General features: G+C 38.8%; 1 protein-coding gene across 1 annotated transcript in view; it reads right to left on the bottom strand.

Moving 5' to 3' along the window:
• Window positions 1-474, bottom strand: part of GABRA1 (gamma-aminobutyric acid type A receptor subunit alpha1) — a 56,928-nt gene extending 56,454 nt beyond the window's left edge. The window contains exon 1 of the mRNA XM_020901352.2: window positions 9-474. The gene's annotated coding sequence lies outside the window, so the exon portion shown is untranslated. The remainder of the gene's footprint in view (window positions 1-8) is intronic.
• Between the last annotated feature and the right edge of the window lie 20,576 nt (window positions 475-21,050).

Raw genomic sequence — 21,050 nt, 5'->3', positions numbered from 1 at the left:
GCACTTACCTCGGGCCCCCTCTGGGCACAGGATCGCTCCAGACCCGGGAAAAGTCTGCGAGAGAAAATCGTGGAGAGCTGGGAGCCGGCGCGAGTCCGCGAGTCCGGGCGCGCGGGCAGCGGAGGGGCGTCCTCGCTCCGCCGCTCGCTCACTCGGTCTGAGCGGGCTGAGCCATCATGGACTCTGCGTGCTCCTCTGCTGAAGATTTCACACCCGAATTTGCTTCCCAATATTCCAATCTGCAGCTATACAACAAAAGATTTTTCTTTACCAAGACAGTAGTAATACGTCCCAGGGCAAACCGGATGTGAAATAGGCGGTGACTTCATGCCAGAGAGATTTTATTTTAGAAAGGAAGGTGGTACCAGCCTCTGAATCTAGAGACCAATCCGCCCATTTTTTATTTGCAGCACAATTTAACTTGCACCGCTCTGGCCCTAATCCCCTTCTCTGAGCTGCAGACTCAAATCCTTCTACAATCTGCTGCAAGCTTTCCCTTTTTGGGGGGGAGTAGAGACGGGGGAGGGAAGAGTAGAAAGGGTTAGAGGCGCAGGGACTATCCTCAGAATCTCTTCACACTTGCAATGTACGAACCCTCTGTTTTAAGGTGTGCCTATTAAAAAATACAACCGATCAGTATAGCTATTCCACCTTTGATCAAATATTTAACCACTGCATGCATATGAATGGATGCAAGCTATGAGACAGGCAGGCGCAGGGTTCCACATGTGGAAAGCGCACTCTCCTCTCGCCTGTCTCGCTCACACGCACTCACACACGTCTGAGTCCTTGTGTCTTGCAGAGTCACGAATGGTGAGGGCTAGGAGGGAAGAGCTCTGGCCGGTGGGGACTTGGCCACCGGCGTGAGAGAGTCTTTGCACTTTCCCAGGTTATCAGCGCTTTCCACTTCTCCTCAGTCCGCAGTTTAGAGGATAGCAAGAACGCGCTCTGGAACAGGGTTTTTCAATCTTTGGAGGAAACTGTTTCTGTCATGATCGAGAAAAGATAACCTCCTTTAAATATGAATTATGCTGGCTTCCTAGGACCAGGAGTATTTAACTTTAAATAATTCGCCCAAATAATTTCTAGGCAAGCGTCGTTTCTCTATTTCCGGATTCATTTCCTTGCCTTGTAACTCCATCATTCTCTGGATTAGAAAAATGAGACGAGAGAAGAGGAACAGAAAGATTTTTAGAAGTCAGGTCAAACAGAGCCTGCTTTTCCCTTTTTTCCTTTTTTTCTTTCCCCTTCTATTACCCTCCGTGGTGGCTGTGCACCCACGAACAATTATACACTGAGGGAAGGAGGGTGTGTTTCAACATCAGTCTGACTACATTCCCAAGGAATCAGGGACGACTTGTAGTTCTCTCGGGTTTTGTGAATGGGTGTTTGTAGCAGAGAGGAGGTGGGTGCTGTGTTTCTGGAAGCATTTACTGAAATGACCTGATGCTGTGGGAATCGTCCCTTCAGCACTTTCTTTCCCCTGGACTAGGTAGCAGGTGCTGAAAAGAAAAGATGGGACTCCCCTATGCAATGCTTGTGGTGAACAAGGTGTGAACTTTGGTGAGCTTCCTAGCCATTTTCCCAGGAAATTTCTAGCAGAGGAGACATTTCTGATACGGTTGTATCTCTGGTAAGGGAAGAGAAAAATCTACATGGCCAGTTTATACCACTCATGCGTTTTTGATTCTACAAGTGTTCCTTGACTCTGTGCTTGCAACTCAATCAGCTTATATGATTGAAACTTAAAACAGGTGATTGAAATAATAAACATATAATTGAAGATCACATTCAGAGTTGGGCTTGGTTTCTTCTGAGTTTTGAAGGAGGAGTGTCATTGGGAAGTTATTTTAGAAATGAATCTTCAAGGAAGAGAGATTTGAAGATTATTTCATAATGCCTTTGTTTCTGGGCAGTAATTGCTTACTCTGTTCGACACAACAAATGTAATGTATTCTTAACGATAGACAGTGAAGGAGCATCAAGAGTTTTCCTATGTGACATTACCCAATTTTTATTTATGTGCTTATCCATTACTTATTTATTAAGCAGTTCTGAGAATAAAATTCACTTTAGTAAGGTTTTGAAACCCCAGGTTAACAATTAGAAAGCATTATTTTCTTACCTGACAATATAAAATGCAATTTCATTTCTGTTTTGACTTAAGAGACTGATACTCCTAGATATGACAAAATTTAGACTTTTTTCCCGCCTTTGGCTTTATAGTCACAACTCCTTTTACTTCTCTTTACAAATTGAGAATGACTTTATAACTAATGACATACAACCAAATCACTCTGCTGATTGTTTTTTTGAGCATAAACACTGACCTTTATCATTTGAGCAATGATCTCTGAAAACAATGCCAATCACATCTTACTTGAGACTAAAAGTGTTATGTGACTTTCCAGCAAAATACAACTGCACATTTCCATAACTTTCAAAATAAATGAATATTTATGAATAATTATCAAATTTATCTGAAAACTATGGTAAAAATATGAAAATGGAAATACCCATATGATGATTCTCTATTTAAGATACAATATTCACAAGATAGGTTTTGCTAGATGATGTATATATAATTTCTTTTGGGACATGTATGTTTTTGATGAATAAATTGTGGATATTTAAAATATTGATAGTTTGACTATTTCAAAAAAAGCAATAACAATTCTAAATTATGAATGTGGTTATTATTTTCCATCTAAGTTATCATTAACAGGTGCATATAAAACCAGGGAATAAACCATAAGAAATTAATGGCAAAGCAGTCATTTATTTTATATGGTCTTGTTACATTGACTGTTTTAGATAGGTGTTGACATTTTTGTTTTTTTTCTTTTACCTGGGGAGGGAAACCCTTTAAAGTGAGTGTGCCTCTGATTGAATTAAGTTCCTGAAATCACAATAACCATGATGTTGAATATTCTTAAAATATTTACTTATTGCCAAATAATGTGCTAATCAATTTGCATAAATCATTCCATTTCCTTCTCAGATCTGTGAGAGATAGTCATGTATCCCTCTTTTACAATTCATTCAATAAATTATGGATTAGAGAGAGGAAGAGATTTGCCCAAGGTCACACAGCTAGTGAATGTTTGTGCTAGAATGCAAACTCAGAACTTCCAACTTCAAAGCTTATCCTCTTAACTAGATCTCTACATTACTTTATTTCCTTAAGATGTGGTTGTGAGTTCATGTTTAGATCTGTTTTATTTTTATGTCTATGTTTGACCATCTTCATAGCAGTCACATAAAACCTACCTCTGAGTATTTAAAAAAGGTGTTAATTTGTGATGGGCTTCTTTCTTTTGATGATATAGTATATCCAATTGCACCATGGTGTCAAGCTGACTTTAGAAGTTTTCTGCTATTTTCCTTCTGTCTCATGAAGGTAGTTGTGAAATCCCCTTGAAACAGTCACTAGTTCTGGGCAGAAGGGACTTGAGGTCAAACCTAGGACCAGAGATCCTGGGGAGGTCTAATAGCTCTATTTCCAGTGTTGCAGTCTGGTACATTTTGCTTTTTCTGTCAATTTTAAATGGCAGGAAGCCCTGACCTAATTGAAGAAGTGTACTGATTCTTTTCAACAGAAATGTTTTCACTTTATCCAACTAAATGTGAACCAAATGAGAAAAATAATATCGAGCATGTTCTCATTAATTCAGGGTGGCTTTTCATCATTTACAAAATAATTTTGGGTGAGGGAGAAGAGGTAAGTAAAATGATAAAATATCAAATAAGCTTCAGCTGAGATCTTGGGTAAAGTGTTGGTTGCTCAGTCGTGTCCAGCTCTGCAGTCCTATGGATGGGTAGCCAGCCAGGCTTCTCTGTTCATGGAATTCTCCAGGCAAGAATACTAGAGTGGGTTGCCATTCCCTTTTCCAGAGGATCTTCCTGACCCAGGGATCAAACCCAGATCTCCCACATTGCAGGCAGATTCTTTACCATCTGAGCCACCAAGGAAGCCCAGAGGGTAAAGTGGTCTTTTAAAATCTATTTGAATGGCTCAAATATATACATTGGAAATATATTTTAATGTTAATACTTTAATGGTCATCTGTCTATAGTAAGAAATGTACAGGTGGCAGTTAAATAGGATTTCATCCTCATTTATATATATCCAAATATATATGATTAATAATATTTGGATATTTATATGGAACCATTTCACTCACTAAACTTGCTCCCCACTTTCTAATTTTGCTGTATATGCTACTGACTGTCTTGGTAATGAACTATACACATGTCCACAGGGGTAGCCCTTCAGCTATAATTGATATTGAACTAATAGTTCAGTTCAGAAAAAGAAAAGAACTGTACTTTAAGGTAATAAAGTAATTCTGTACCTTAAGCTAGACATCTTTGTCATCAGTTAGACAATTTTTCCCAGGCCTGAAGGCTAGTTTGACATCTCAGCATTGGTAAGTACAGTAAAAAGAAAGCCAAAATTTTCTCATACTTAAGTCATAAATGTTTGACATTCTAAAGGCATGTAGAGAGACTGTTTGCTCCAACCACTCAGACAAATAAAAAAGATTATGTAATTTTTTCAGTGATTTTTGCAGGTTAGCATGGCGCAGAAACCATGTGGGGCTTCCTAGGTGGTGCTAGTGATAAAGAACCGCCTGTCATTGCAGGAGACAAGAGACATGGGTTCAATCCCTGGGTTGGGAAGGTCCCCTGGAGGAGGGCGAGGCAACCCACTCCAGTATTCTTGCCTGGAGAATCCCATGGACAGAGGAATCTGGCAGGCTACAGTCCCTGGGGTCGCAAAGAGTCTGACACAGCTGAAGCAACTTAGCACACAACACATGGCAGAATGATTGCTCATATATGGATACAGCTCTTTAGTCACTGACACCTAATAGACTTGTGGCCATTGGTATTATTCAACTTTTCTGAACCTCATTTTCTGAAGCTTTAAAATGAGGTACTATTATCTCATTAGCTAGTTGTGGCATAACATGGGAAAACAAATGCAAAATACATAGTCATCTTGTATAACACCTGGTAGATATCCAGTGAATTTGTTTCCTTCTCTTTGATCTTAACACAAATTCATTATTTATCAAACATTTTAGTGTATTATCTTCAGCATGTTCATATAATTCACAATACTGATTATTTTATCCACATTTTCCATAAGCTTTAACTGAACCAGAAAATTCTCAGTTATCAGACAAGGTACCATGACAAGCAAGCTCACATACAACCTTAAATCCTCAGCCCATATTCTAAGGTATTCTGAGGGGAAAAAAAAAAAAGTTTTTTTCCTTAGGCCTGCCGTAGGCATAGAGTACTTTACATAAAATCCAAACCATACATCTCTATTAGGTTATTCTTTATATTTCCTAGGGTTAGTCCTTCAGTTGTGCCCAACTCGTTTTGACCCCATGGACAGACCCTGCCAGGCTCCTCTGTCCAAGGAATTCTCTGTTGAAAACTTCTAACTTCCTGCTCCCTGCATCCATTCCCCTCCTGAGTTCTTTGATCATCTTGACCATCATTACTCTGACCTCTTTCTCTAGTAGATCGTCTGTCTCCACCTCACTCAGTTCTAGGGTTTTATCTTATCTCTTTGCCTAGAACATGTTCCTCTGCCACAACTTTTGTCTAAGTTGCTATTTGTATTTTTATGTCTGTTATATAGGTTAATTACATATCTCGACCTTGGAGAAGTGGCTCTCTGCAGGAGGCATTTTATGCATCCCAGTGGTGCACTCGCCTCCCATCACCCAAACTGTATGTGTCTGGGTGGTAGGGTGGGCAGAGTTGGTTCCTAGTCTGGTTGGTTGCCAGGCTCTACCGTGTGCAGATGCTGCTGGCTGTGGTTTAGTGGAGCCGGGTCACGAGGTGGCTGGTTGAGGAACCCTAGGAGGCCCCAGGGGCTAGTGCTTGCTCACTGGTGGGCAGACTCGGGGTCCCAAAGACTCTGGGCTGCTGCCCACCCACTGGCAGGTGAAGCCAGGTCCTGGGGTTAGTGCAAGACCACTAGTAGCAGACTGTTTCCTGGAGTCTGGCTGCAGATCAGGGAGCCCAGAACCCTTTTCGGATTGTTCCTTGGGTCAGAGTGGGGAAGATGGGATGTGGATAGGGGGAGAATATTTGTTGATACAGTTGAGTAAAGGGTGTTGGGGGGGGGGGGGTCCCAAAGCTTGGGTTGGCCTGCTAGTGGGCATGGTCAGGGCCCAGCAGGTCCCAGGTTAGAGTCTGACCTGCGTGGTAGATCCTAATTTTCTTGCTTCCGGTGCCTGTCCTTGGTGGGTGGAGCTGGAGCTTGGCCCACACGTGGAACCCTAACGTGTCTAGGGGCGTGCCGACTGATGGGCGGGGCTGTGTTTGGCCCCTTCAGTTGTTTGGCGTGAGTCCCAGCACCAACACGTGTACCATAGCCTGCTGGGCAGGACCAGGTCTGGTGGTGATGCTAATAAATCAGTATGGCCACCGCCGCTTTCCCGTAATTGAATGTCCCCAGGGTGAGTTACCAGAGGAGGCAATGATAACCCACTCCAGTACTCTTGCCTGGAAAATCCCATGGACGGAGGAGCCTGGTAGGCTGCAGTCCATGGGGTCGCGAAGAGTCGGACACGACTGAGAGACTTCACTTTTACTTTTCACTTTCATGCATTGGAGAAGGAAATGGCAACCCACTCCTGTGTTCTTGCCTGGAAAATCCCAGGGACGGGGGAGCCTGGTGGGCTGCCATCTATGGGATCACTCGGAGTCGGACACGGCTGAAGTGACTTAGCAGCAGCAGCAGGGTGAGTGGCAGACTCTGGCCTCTCCAGGAGACTCTCCAAGACCAGCAGGTAAGTCTGGCCCAATTCAGTTCAGTCGCTCAGGCATGTGGGACTCTGCGACCCCATGGACTTCTGCATGCCAGGCCTCTCTGTCCATCACCAACTCCCGGAGTTTACTCACACTCATGTCCATTGAGTTGGTGATGCCATCCAACCATCTCTTCTTCCTCATTCCCTTCTCCTCCTGCCTTCAATCTTTCTCAACATCAAGGTCTTTTCAGATGAGTCAGCTCTTGCATGAGGTGGCCAAAGTATTGGAGTTTCAGCTTCAACATCAGTCCTTCCAATGAACAGTCAGGACTGATTTCCTTGAGGATGGACTGGTTGGATCTCCTTGCAGTCCAAGGGACTCTCAAGAGTCTTCTCTAACACCACAGTGCAAAAGCATCAATTCTTCGGTGCTCAGCTTTCTTTATAGTCCAACTCTCACATCCATACATGACTGTTGGAAAAACCATAGCCTTGACTAGACAGACCTTTGTTGACAAAGTAATGTCTCTGTTTTTTAATATGCTGTCTAGGTTGGTCATAACTTTCCTTCCAAGGAGTCTGGCCCAGGTACCTATCAAATGACTGCTTTTGCCGTGGTATTTTGTGTTCCCTGTTAAAAGTGAAGTCTGTGTTTCCCTCAGTCCTGTGAGGCTCCGACAGTTAAGCTCAGCTGGCCTTGAAAGCCGAATGCTCTGGGGGATTATCTTCTTGGTTCTGGACCCCTGGGCTGGGGAGCCTAACATGGGGCTCAGAACTCTCACTCCTGAGGGGGAAACCTCTGTGGTAGAATTATTTTCCTGTGTGTATGTCACCCACCTAGTGTGGGGATGGGATTTGATCACATTGTACATCCATTCCTCCTACTGTCTCGTTGTGGTTCCTCTTTTATGTTGGAAAAGGTTTTCTTCCGTGGGTTCCAGTCTTTTCCACTGATGGTTGTTCTTAGTATAGTTGTGATTTTGGTATGCTCCTGAGAGGAAGTGAGCTCAGATCTTCTCGCATCATCCTGTCTGCTCTCCCCTAAACCAGAAAGATGTAAAAAGAATATGTCCTAAGAGAGAACCCATCAGATACATTCTAAGCACAGCTACTACAGTCAGCAGTAGTTTTCCCCAAAGCTACAGTTTATGTTATTTTTCCATAAGACTTAAGAAGGACCCAAGCAATAACCATCAAGAATAAAATACACATGTGAGAGCTAGACTCTCCTTAATAGTCACATAAGTAGGACACTATCCAGTTTTCATCTGTGGCTGTTTTCAGTTATAAGCAACTCATGTGTAACCTAGATTCACCCATTTTCTTTCAAAGTCTTTTCTTTGCGCAGATGTCAACCCCATCAACCCAAGCAGAAAACTGCAGTTTTATTCAGAGTTAAGAATTATAATATGCTGATAGTTGAAAGAAATTGTTTTCAAATGTCAAATAAAATATCAGTGATTCCTAAAACTTTGAAAAAGGGTTTTGGACTCTGTAGATTCCGTTTGCAAATTGAAGAGTAAAGGTGTAAGCCAGGGGAAGGTAAGAAAACACACATAGTTAAAATGCTGTCGCAACCCTAGAACAGATGTGTTAAAATGCTATATTCTATATGACTTGATTCAGGAAACATATATTCTCTATTTTTATGGCAAAATGAAGACATTCAGGATGTGTATGTGCTTCCATCAGTAAAGCTTTGAATATGTGCGTATGTATGTACAGTCTCTGTGTAAAGTCCTTTAAACCATTAGTATGTTTATTTACCTCTATTTTTCTTTGTTAAGATAAACATAATGAATAGATAGTCAATCAGTATCATTTATTAAGTATCTGACATGCAACATGGAAAAATAAAAATCTCAGTCAGGAATTAGTTTACAGGGTTTATTTATTAGAAATAATAAAAAACATTAGGCATGTTTGTACCAAGAAACCGCATTTATTGTAGTATATGCAGAATCTTCTGGCATGATTAGGATATGCCTAGTTTACATTATTTTAATATTTTAATATGGTCTCATTATACTGCTTGGGCACCTGAGTCTACATATTTGTTTGAAATTGTAAAACACAAAAAGTGACATGAACATTAAAGCAGCATTTTAAAAATCATTCATTGTGCCCTGAATGGCTGTAGGATTTGTGGAAAGGATATGAAATGGAAGGATTTACTAGAACAAAGATCAAGAATTAAGACACTAATGCCCCATCTGTTCAATAGCTTCCAATTCTTGATGTTTACAATTATTGTGTTCAGTGCAATGAAATGAAAACGAGTTTGTGGATGTAGATGCATTTTTATTAGGTTGTTCATAAATATATCCAAATGTAACTAAAGTCCTTGTGTTAAATGTAGAAAAAAGAGCTAATGAATTTTTAAACTTACATTTACAACTAAAGAATCTTATCCTAACACATTTCCATTTTGCTTATAATAATGTTCATCAAGATTTTTCTCGGAGAATATTTCAAAACCTCTATTATATTTATAATATAATATATATTCAATTATATATATTATATATATGTATATATTTGTGTATATATATATGAACTTGTGCAGGAGTAGAGAAGAACTAAAGAATTTTAAAGGTGAATGATAATCACTTTTGAGTAATTGTATTTATGAAACAAAAAACCCATGCAAACTTCATAAATGTAGGCTATTCACTATGAGAACTGGAAATCTGGCCCAGAAAGCATTTCTCTTAGTGAGTAAAAGGACACAATGTATAGTCTGATACCAAGTTAACATAAAAAAATCAAGATGACAAATAAAGATATATTTATTTGTCCTACATTTTAACTGGTTATAAAGATGACAGCTCCTAATTGCCTTTGAAAGATGTAAAGTGTGATTTTGAAAGCAGTTGAGTGGGCTTACTGTTTGTCACTACACGTGCTCAATGTTAGAATTTCAACAGAAAGCAGACCATTCATAAATTTCATTTAGGGAGATAAGAGAATGATCTCCAAAATACTATTCCCTCCCCTCATAAAAGAGATTATCTCCTATTTAATGACTGTAATATACCAGACACTGTACTAGTTTTTCCCTCCTTGACATGAACTTTGCAATTACATTCTTATAATTATGCTGTTTACAGATAGAGAACCTAGGTTCAAAAAGAATAAGGGACTTCCTCAAAGACACATGGGGTATAAATCAGAACTTGAATTTGACCACAGGCATAGATTTTGTGACTTCCAGAAATTCATGATTATTAAGCAGTGAAGGTAGTTCCCTTCCTTGTAATCTGGGAGTAGAAATGGCATGAGAGGCTGATGAAAATATTTCTGATTGCAAATGTTTGTGACAGTGAAATATAAAATACATTTTTAAATGTTTGATATAAGGAAGAAGAGCTTCTCTGGTGGTTCAGCGGAAAAGAATCTGCCTGCTAATGCAAGAGATGTGGGTTTAATCACTGTGTCGGGAAGATCCCCTGGAGAAGGAAATGGCAACTCATTATTCTTGCCTGAGAAATCCCATGGACAGAAGAGCCTGGAGGGCTATAGTCCATAGGGTTACAAAGAGTCAGACACAACTTAGTGACTAAACAACAACAAATAGAGAATAAGAATAACCTATTTAAGAATGTAGAATTTAGAGTTAGACACTTTCTTTCTCAGTAAGTGACTTACTGTTTGGTTACCTGGCTTCTCTAAACTTGTTTCTTTATTTGTATTGTATTAGATGATTAATAACTTTATTTTACATGGAATATCCATGGTGTACTTATACAATATTTTCAAGAATTGGCAGTTATAGTTAACACAATCTTTATAGTGTAATAATTTGTGATAATATATGACTTTTCCAATAACTTAGCTTTTCAAATATTGAAATTAAGGTTTTACACATGTCCACCAGTTAAGCTGAAACTTTGCAGTTGAACCAACACAGTCAGATTTTATCAAATACCAGGTTGACCATTTGGGCTTTTGCATTATATGAACTTATAGCAAGAAAATATTGGTCTTTGCAGGGAAAGCAAATTCATTATTTCAGAAAAATTTGACTCAGCAGGTGGTAGCACAAAAGACATAAAATGCTTAAGGCTGAAGCATCTGCAAGACTCAACTATAACCCCACAACAGAAGATAAAAAATTCTTCTTCCTCCAACTTCTTCTGCTTAACTATTTCACCAATAAGACAACTCACATTGGGTGAAAATATAAGATAGTTTAATATTGAAAATAGAAAAAATGGAATATAAAATAAATGACGTGAAAACAAAGGGATAAATAAGAAGTTCAGGAAAATTATCTACTCTTGGCTATGTTTTACTGTTTTCTGATAATTGGTATAGTTGTTGCTGAAGTAGGAAGCAGTCCAAAAATTCTAGAAAGCAACAGTGAAAGACAAGCCATTTATTATTGATTTGGCAACTTCTGGAATCGAAGATAAATCAAAGAAAGCTTTGCTAGACAAATAAGGTATCAGGGAAACTCTGATGAGATCCATTTTATGCCATGCTTTTCCTGTTTTTAATGTGTTGGGGAATCTTTCAGAATGGCAGTTTAGCAGGGAAGTTCCTTGGTGAACCAAGTGAATCATATCAATGTTCAGAAATTCAAATTAAACACAAATATCAACTATTATCAATTTGAAGTTGCAAAACAAAACATTTTTTGTTTTGCAATTTTCAATAGATAAATTCAAATTTAAAAGATGCTTATATTTCTTTTAAAAATCCAAGTGGAATGCATCCAGAACTTAGAAACAGTGTCTGAAAAGCAACTTATCTAGACTGATGTTCTGTTCTTACCCTTTGTTATTAGTTTGGTGAACCATGTTAAAATACTGTAGTTACTCTTTAGGTGACCTTGAGAGACTCCATACCTCTAGGAAAACTAGCTATTTCAGGGATTGAACTGTCCTAAGTTAGTCTGACAGCCATATGTTTAAATCATGATTTCAGTGCCTGGAGAAATTTTTGTCAGGCTCGCAAGCAAGTCCGCGAATTCAGGGGAACTGCCCTTTGGCTTTGGAAGAACATGGTTGGGGAAGGTCAGTCAAGGTTTGGAAAGCCTTTGTCAAAAGCTTAAGGAGGACACGAATACAAGCTCTGCTCTCAAACAGAGGAGCCGCTATTGCCCACATACATGCTCATGGGAGGCCCCATAAATTATGAAAAAAAAAAAATCCATTACAAACTGTGGTCTCCATCCCCTGCATTTCCCAAAATCAAGGTGTAATTTGGTTCGGAGCAATATATAAGAACAAAGGAAAATTAAAAAAATATTAAAATAGAAGGTAGACTAATACCACCTTCCTTGAGAAGAGCTTGTGAGGCACCAGGAAAATGTGAGAGGGGAAAAATCCAAACATTTTAGGACTAAATTAGTTTAAACCTTATAGTAACCCATCTACTACAATGTAGGGATACAGGTAGAGCCAGTGTTTGTAAAATTTGAAATTGTAGTCCCAAATTTTCTTGTCCTTCTTTTCCTTTCAAATATCATTCTTACTCTAAAGTTGTTAACATCCCTTCTTTTGTGAAACATTGATTAAGAAATAAAGATAAATATAGTCTTCAGAGCTCAACACATTAAATGTATGGAAAAATAAACTTTTATTTAAAATCTAAAAACATGATGCCTGGACAATATTAAGTAGTTACTTGTTCATATCGCTTTTATTTGAAGAACCCTCAGTAGCCACCCTTATCATAATTTCTATTTGGTTTTCAAATTCATATTCAAATTGAAGATTTATTTAAACAGCATAGTACTGTATTGAAGGGCACACCTACTTAGAACTACTAGTTTTGCTTTCTCATTCCCATTTGCAGAATTCATATCTATGTGTATATTACTGCCTGGAGTTCCCAGAATTTATTTTATTCAAAATCTTTATATATGTACTAAATAATTAGTCAGGTTATCCTTAGAACTGGTAAAATCAATTCACAAGTCCTCATTAAGGAGTATATGGGAACAAAATCATCAAGAATTTTTTAGGGGAAAGAAGATCTAGGCATAGACATTGTTCTACCAGATAGAAAAATGAGTATGAAAAAGTATAGTAAATAAACTCAAGATTTCTGGCCCCGAACGATCTATATAGCTATTTAAAAAAGTAATGAAAAGCCCAGAAACATTCATGAACATATGATAAATTTTATATAAAAAAGTAATATTCCAAATCTGTGAAGTAATTTATTATTTAATACTTTTGGCAACATTATGAAGCATACATTAAAGTCAAACAGAAGCTTTTAATTTGATTTGCACCTCCAACTGTAAATAAAAATGGATTCTTATTGAAGGAAGAAATTTGCAAAAATCCTATAGATCAGTTAAACAAATAATAAAAGATAACTCACAGAAAAGAAATGAGTACAGAAGATGAAATGTTATATCACTAAGATAATTCTACTAACAGAAATATAAGAGCAGGTATCTAACTACAGTTGTGATCAAGAAAATACAGACTAAAACAAGATAATGTCATGGTTATCAGATTGATACAAATATTTTAAAGACTTTAATGTTCTGATTTAATGTTCATCTGAAAAGTTGCTGGTAATAAAAGCAATGTTAGTATATATCAAATGACAAATATATATAGTCCAAATTTCTATCAGTAATACTATTTCTAGGAATGCATTCTTTAGATATTTTAGTACAAGAGGGAAAGTGTGCATATAGATGGAGGTTTAATGTAGAATCATTAGTAAATACCTCTGAAATTAGAAGCATAAAAGTTCAAATATAGGGGAATGGTTGAATAAATTTTGATATATTCACATCATGAAATTGTATGCAATGTTTAAAAATAAAACTAAGTAAATCCTTATTCATTGACACAAAAAGATGCTTGCAATGTATTGCTGAATCAAAAAGCAAATGTAAATAGTATGATTTCTGTTTTGCAAAATATATATAAAAAACAAGGTAAAATATAGGTCTGAAATGGTGCACATTTCAGACAAATGGTGCACATTTCAGACAAATAAAACTATCTGTAGATACCACACCTTTTTAATTTGTCATTTCCACATAGTACAACTTTTAAATGTATATACGTATTTTGTAACAACTTTAATAAAACAATAACAGAAAGAAAAAGTAAAAGGTTGTGATATCAATTTCCTAATACAGAAGAAATCAATGACACCTGAGTTCACTTAAAACCAGAGAAGTCTCTTACGTGTTTGCAGAGGCAAGTTTGTATTATAATTATCACCCAGAAAAAGTTGTATTCTCAAAATTGCTGAGATTTCATTCACTTCTAGAAGTTGAAGAGGAAGTGGCAGTCTAGTGCTAGAAGCTCATACTCACTTTCTCTGTTCTCCTAATTACATAGTCATCCAGGAGTAACACTTCCCTCCAGAAATAAGATAACTTAGTTCAGAATCTTAAGTTCTGCTTCAAAAAATGTGCTTATAGGTTTACTATAAACTCAGTAACAGATGATTGAAAAACAGAGGCTGTCAATCAACTGAATAGACATGGCTGAGTAGGAAAGACTGGCTGGGTGCATGCTATAAATACCAGAACAGTTTATAGAATCACTGGTGTGGAGACTTACAGCCCCTCCCCATGTTTGGTTTGTTTGTTTCAGGCAGAATTTGTTTTGTGCTTGCTAGCTAGCCTAGGGAGCATATGTTTAAGTTTGTTAGCATCACATTGATGGGAACCAGTTCTTTGCCTAGTTCTCTGTCTGCAGACGTTGGAACGCCACTAGCCCTGTAATTCTCATGGGCCAATTGTTAAATAAGTCCCTTTGTTTCCCTTACTTGAAAAGATATGTAAGTTTGATTCTGGGATTTTGCCAACAGGTATGTAAGTAAACAACTCCAAATTCCTATCAGGCATGCTCTTTTCTCTCATATGGAAGCTTTTGCTGTTATTTTTTTTTTTAATTTTCACATACCCTCAACAAAGAGAGGCTGTTTTAAAACAGAGTAAGTTTAAAACTCTCCTTTAAAACAGAGTAAGTTTAAATTTCCCAATTGTCTTTTTTTTCACACCTAAAAAAATGTACCATCATAAATTCATTGTTTATGGAGATTTAAAAAAGTTAACCTCATGGTCAAGAGAAACATATAATTCTGCTTTGCATCTTTGTACAAAGAAAGAAAACAATTCTTCCAAATGAATATATGTTACACTTTGGGCATCTATTTTCTCTGGCTTGAAAGGATGGCTTTCTGCCTAAAGGATGAAAAGGTCAGGATTAATCACTGATAAATATATCTGCAGGATTTTATTGCAACACTTCTAATTTTAACACTCTGATGATTACATTTTACTACTGCATCTTGGTAGATGAGAGTAGCATTTTCTTATTTCCAACCCAGCTTAAATAGGTTTGCATTTCAAAAGAGTGAGTAAAAATTAGTGTGATAGTCAAGGTGGCACGATTCAGGGAAGTAAGGCATACATCAGTCTCGAGGGCTTCCCTGACAGGCTTCCCTGATGGCTCAGAGGGTAAAGAATCTGCCTGCAGTGCAGGAGACACAGGAGACATGGGTTTGATCCCTGGGTCAGGAAGATCCCCTGGAGAAGGAAATGGCAGCTTGCTCCAGTGTTCTTGCCTGAGAAATCCCATGGACAGAGGCGCCTGGTGGGCTACAGTCCATGGGTCTGCAAAGAGTCGGACATGACTGAATGACTGAGCAGGCTGGTTGCAAAGAGAAGGACTGTCCTTTTGCTTCTGAGAGGAAGTGAGAGCGGAGGCTGGAGGGAGGGGTCAGACGTCCAATCTTGGATGGGCACAGAGGCGGCAGAGGTTTTGTTCAAAGCAAGCTCCATGAAGTAGACAACCAGGTAGACGGACAGCAGGGCATTTTCACAGAAACAGGGGTCATGTCCTGGCTCAGCGAATTACTGAGCAGAGACAGATTACTTAACCTTCTGTGTCTCTGATTATTTGCCAGATAATTAGGAATAAGAGCTACTTCAGATTTTTCCTGTGAGGCCTAAATTAGGTAAATCAAGTTCTCAGCACAGTGCTTATAAGTCACTTCGGTCGTGTCCGACTCTTTGTGACCCTATGGACTGCAGCCTGTCAGGCTCCTCGGTCCTCGGGATTCTCCAGGCTAGAATACTGGAGTGGGCTGTTTTTCCCTCCTCCAGGGGATCTTTCTGACCCAGGGATGGAACCTGAGTCTCCTGTATTGCGAGAAGATTCTTTATCATCTGAGTTACCAGGGAAGCCCAGTGCTTAGCACATGATAAATACTCAATGAACATTTTTTAATGTAACTGATATTAGTTCTAGCCTTAATATTATTATTATCACTACTCTTATAAATCTTTCTGAGACTCAGTCTCTCTACAGATTGAGATTAATATTTGTTCCTCACAGTGAGGTTCAGTTCAGTTCAGTTCGGTCGCTCAATCGTGTCTGACTCTTCGCTACCCCATGGACCACAGCACAACGGCCTCCCTGTCCATCGCCAACTTCCGGAGTCTATTCAAACTCATCTCCATTGAGTCAGTGATGCCATCCAACTGTCTCATCCTCTGTCGTCCCCTTCTCCTCCTGCCTTCAATCCAGCATAGGCTCTTTTCAAATGAGTCAGCTGTTCGCTTCAGGTAGCCAAAGTATTGGAGTTTCAGCTTCAACGTCAGTCCTTCCAGTGAACACTCAGGACTGAAGTGAGGTTAGAACTCAATTATCTGAGGGAAATTTCACCATAGGTATCATTACTGGAGTTAGTGGCACTGTAAGATTTTGTTTTTTTTTAAGGGACACAGCTGTTGTCACCATCACTTGAGAATTTACAAAACAGGCATGCTAATGCTACACATCAAGCAACACATATCTCCCTGGATGCATTGTACAATTTAGGATTTAATGGATGAATTTAAGATTCCTAAAAGTGATGGCAATGTCTATCAGCATGGGCAGTCATTATAGGCTTTAAATAATCCTACCTTAAAGACTGTAGTCTAGTCATAAGTGTTTTGAAAGATTGAGATCATACAAACACTGAAGTTAGATCAATCAGAATGTACAATTACTTCTTCTCCTTGGCCTCATGAACCTCTGAACAGGTAAAAAGAAAAAATGTTAATGTTGCAGTTTGCAAATTGTATAATATAGCCTCTACACCCTTCTGTATTTCTTTTTGAATACTATGTCTCTTATTGCAACTGTTAATCGAGAAAATTATTTTCCTAGTTATCAGTCCATGTATCCCTTATGTATAAGGCAAAAGAACTGGCTGATTATTTTCAAAAACTTGACACTCAGATATTGGTGCCTAGGCTTCTACTGGACTAAAAACTTCCCTCCTCTAGTCCAGTCCTTACAAATATAGACTGATTACATTGCAAACTATGACAGGCACATTTCCATCTCCAAAGTATTGGAGCCCTGCTGGTTAGGGATCTTCTGATTATTACGAATACCAACAAGAGTAAATCATATAAGGGGATTTTCCTCAGTGCAATCATTCTTAAACTTCTCCTGCTGAGTTTAATATTTCTAAGTGCTTCAGTAGATAGCCAGCCTTCTGTTCTCACTGGAAAGCATTACTACTTCTTGTCTAATATCCCTAGAGAGATGTCGCTGAGAAACAGTGGCTGCCGCTTCGAGTATTTAGGGCCCTGTACTCACAGGTTGGGGCAGGTAATTTTGGTTTGGGAGCTGGAAAATGGGTTTCCTTACTCACTGATACTAGACTATAAGCTTCCTGAGAACCAGGAGCATTCAGAGTGGACAAATGGATTGAACACATCATAGAAGGTAGAGGAGCAAAAGAGACACTGGGGTGAAATGTGAGTAAGAATTAGAAGGATTTATTGGAAGATAGAAACATGCATTTTCTGGCATTTCTGCACATCTTATGAGCAGGAGACAGTCGTTGCTTTCTTCCAGATTATTTTTTCATAGATGTTTCTTTAGTAAACATCCGTATAAGAGAGTATGTCTCTTTAGAGCAAAAAGCAATTTTTCTTATAGCCTTGGAAGGTAGAGATAATGTTTCAATTTGGAACAAAGCGCAAGCATGCTTATTTCTTATAGTAAGACATGTGGGTCCCCTAAATTGGAGTCTCCTTTCCTATAATGCACCCCATTCAATTTGCAGATGTCACCTGGCCCTCTTCATGTCACCCTGTGAAAATTGGGGCATGGGACACTGATGCAAATGTGATGCTCATGCTGCATGCCTCATGCTGCGTGCTTGGAATAATAAAATCCTTTGTTTTTGACGTGAGGATCTTATGTCTTTTACTAGCATTCTTGAAATGGCAGCAGAATAAAGTATTAGCTTACAAGTAAATAAACATTAGACACTTTATAGGTCTTGAGAGATTGTAGGAAAAAACACTTGCAGCATATAAAAGAAGTATAAAAAGACAAAAGACTAAAAATATCCTGTGATTCCCTTCCTTCATATTTAGTAAAGGTTTGTGCTGTGCTATCTAAATGGCTTCAATTGTGTTCAACTCTTTGATCCTGTGGACTGTAACCCACCAGGCTCCTCTGTCCATGGAGTTTTCCAGGCAAGAGTACTAGAGTGGGTTGCCATTTCCTCCTCCAAGGGATCTTCCTGACCCAGGGATTGAACCTGTGTCTCTTGCATCTCCTGAATTGGCAGGTGGGTTCTTTACCACTAGCACCACCTGGGAATCCCAATTAAGGTTTCCTTAGCATTAATTCATTGATTCAGGTATATATCAAGCATCTTCCAGATGGCAGGGATTATTCCAGATTCAAGGGATAGAGCACTAACTATGACCAACAATTTCCTTCCTCTCTTGCTGCATGCCTACTGGTGAGCAAGGACAAATATAAAAAGGTGAATACATAGATTTTAAAATCTCAGATGGTTATAAATATTATGAAGCTCAATGAAAAGAATAATATCATTAGGAAATCTTCTTTAAATAGGGTGGTCCGGAAAGGCCTGCCTGAAGTGACAGCATTTAAGATAAAGGTCTGTCATGTAGACTTTGGGGGGAGGGAGAATGTTCCAGGAAGACAGGGAAAAGGAGAGGGAGAGAAAGTGAAATGGAAGGGAAAAGAGAGGGAGAGAGAGAGAGAAGCCAAATGAGAAGAGACACTGAAGCTTGAAAAAGAGAAAGAAAAGCTGTGTGGCTGAAACATAATGAGTGAGAGGAAAAGGAAAACTGGCTGAATTTAGCCATTTGTGCAGGAGCCAGATCGTGTTGAAAATTATAGACTACAGTAGGCAATCAGATGGGATAGATGCTGTCTCTGTTCCTTTGTGAATTAAACTGGCTCACATTCCTCATTATTTTTAAAAAAGACACAAAGTCTATTGATGCTATGAGTCTTCTGAAAATAAAGAATACATTTGCACAATGGAAGGCAGGTGTATGGATTGCAAAGGAAAAAAAAAAGCCTTCACCTGAAAGTGTGTGGAGAACAGAATAAAGTATATTTGCAACTAGCTATTACTATTACTACTAGAGCATTGATACTTCTACAGCCACTAAAAATAACAATCTAAAGATGAGGAAAAGGATGAGGAGGGGTGGGGAAGGAATAAGAAGACAAGGAAGACAACAAATTATGGAGGAGTACATGTGCCAGGAACTATGCTCAATGCTTTACTGGTTTTTTTCTAAACCTCAAGATTATTCTGCAAAATGCTTGTATGCTCCTTTCAGAGATGGGAATTCAGGCTCAGAGAGGCAAAGCTCTTTTTGGTGGAAAATTCAAATATTTTCCATCCAGCCAATGCCTGAGCCAAGATTTGAACCTTGGAACTATCTGGCTTCAGAGCCAGGATCTTTGCAGAATATATAGCCTGTATTTTAATGCAGCATCTTTTATGCTGCAGATGTTTCTTCCCTTATAAAGCAGGCAGCTTTGTCATCATTTGATAGAGAATTGTAGTATCCCAAAGATTGGTAGGTTCAGTAATGGTACAAAATGATTGGTGGTTTTTATCTTCACTGTTTGAATAGCCTGGCTCTAGACAGCAGCTGAAATACGGCACATAACATTTTCTCTTCCAGTGGATGCCATAGGAGACAACAGACTGTCTACACAATAAGATGGGTAGAAGCACCTGAATCAGTCTTCTAGCATAAAAATATAGCTGACCCATCTTTATTCTAGGTGCTTCTAGACTTTGGTCCCTTGGAAGAAAAATGACAGGTTTCTGGAAAAAATCTCTAAAGAGAAAGGATCATTACCATCCTAGAGAAAATGTTTCATAAATGTACAGAGCCAAAGGGAACACAAAAAAGTTATTTGAACTAAACATGCAGGTTTTGATCTAATAAAATAGTGGAATATCAGATCTTAGGGGATCTGAAATTCACGCCTGGGGTAACTAATAATTAATGACATGTTTTTACACTGGGAAAAATGTTTCAAAGAGATTGCCTAGACCATTGTTTCCAAAACTGTATTTCAAAGAATGCATGTTTCAGGCAATGCTCTTGTTTTATGAAATTAGGATTTCATAGTTTGAGACTCCTCTAGCAGAATTTATTTATCCATCTCTCTTCCTTCTTAGTATCAGAACACCAATTAAAAAAAAAATTTTTTTTTAATTTGGAGCTGGAGTAGAACCAGGGTAATATATACATTATAACCAGGTGAATATATTTCCCAGTCTATATTTCACTGAGGAGGCCGATGAAATATAAATCTAATTTAGATTGTGTTATGAGAAAAGATCTTTAGAGAGGGCTGTAGGTAAGATTGGAGTGGATGCATTTTGCCACTTTTCTGCTTTACTTTTCGGCTTGGTGTTTATGTATGATGGCTGGAGTTCCAGTGTCTCCGGACACTGGGTAACCAGGAGTTGGCATGATAGCACTGCTCTGTGCCGGTCTCAGTCTGCTGATGACCCGTGTCCCGGCGGGGCTGGCCCTTGTGGTTCTCACTGTGTCTGGAAATGTGGGACAGGAAAGAACTTCCCTCTACCCTTCTAGGTTCTTCTGGTTGGTCTAATAAATAATTGATGTGGGACAGCTTAACTGGAGTGAAGCAAACAAAAAAGTTTAATAGCATGTACCCATGGAAGAGACCCAGGAAAACTGAGTAATTCACCAACGTGTCCGAAGCCCTCACCTTAAACACCATCTACAGCAAAAGACCGAAGAGAACACTCAGGGTGTTGGGTTGGGGCTTCAAAAGGAAGGAAGGCGATTCACATCGAGATGGGAAAACAAATGTTCTATAAACATATGTTTTCTGGGGACGCAGAGACAACAGGATACAGACAGGACACCGGCCTCCAGGCCCTGCCAAACCCCTTCTTCCACACCTACCCCAGTAGTAGGTATCTTTGGTGGTCGTTCCATTGTTGTTGGAGGGATTC

Source organism: Odocoileus virginianus, chromosome 3, assembly GCF_023699985.2.
Source record: "Odocoileus virginianus isolate 20LAN1187 ecotype Illinois chromosome 3, Ovbor_1.2, whole genome shotgun sequence".
Lineage (NCBI taxonomy): Eukaryota > Metazoa > Chordata > Mammalia > Artiodactyla > Cervidae > Odocoileus > Odocoileus virginianus.
The sequence above is the reverse complement of the archived record's forward strand: the minus strand, read 5'-3'. Positions and strand labels throughout refer to the sequence as shown.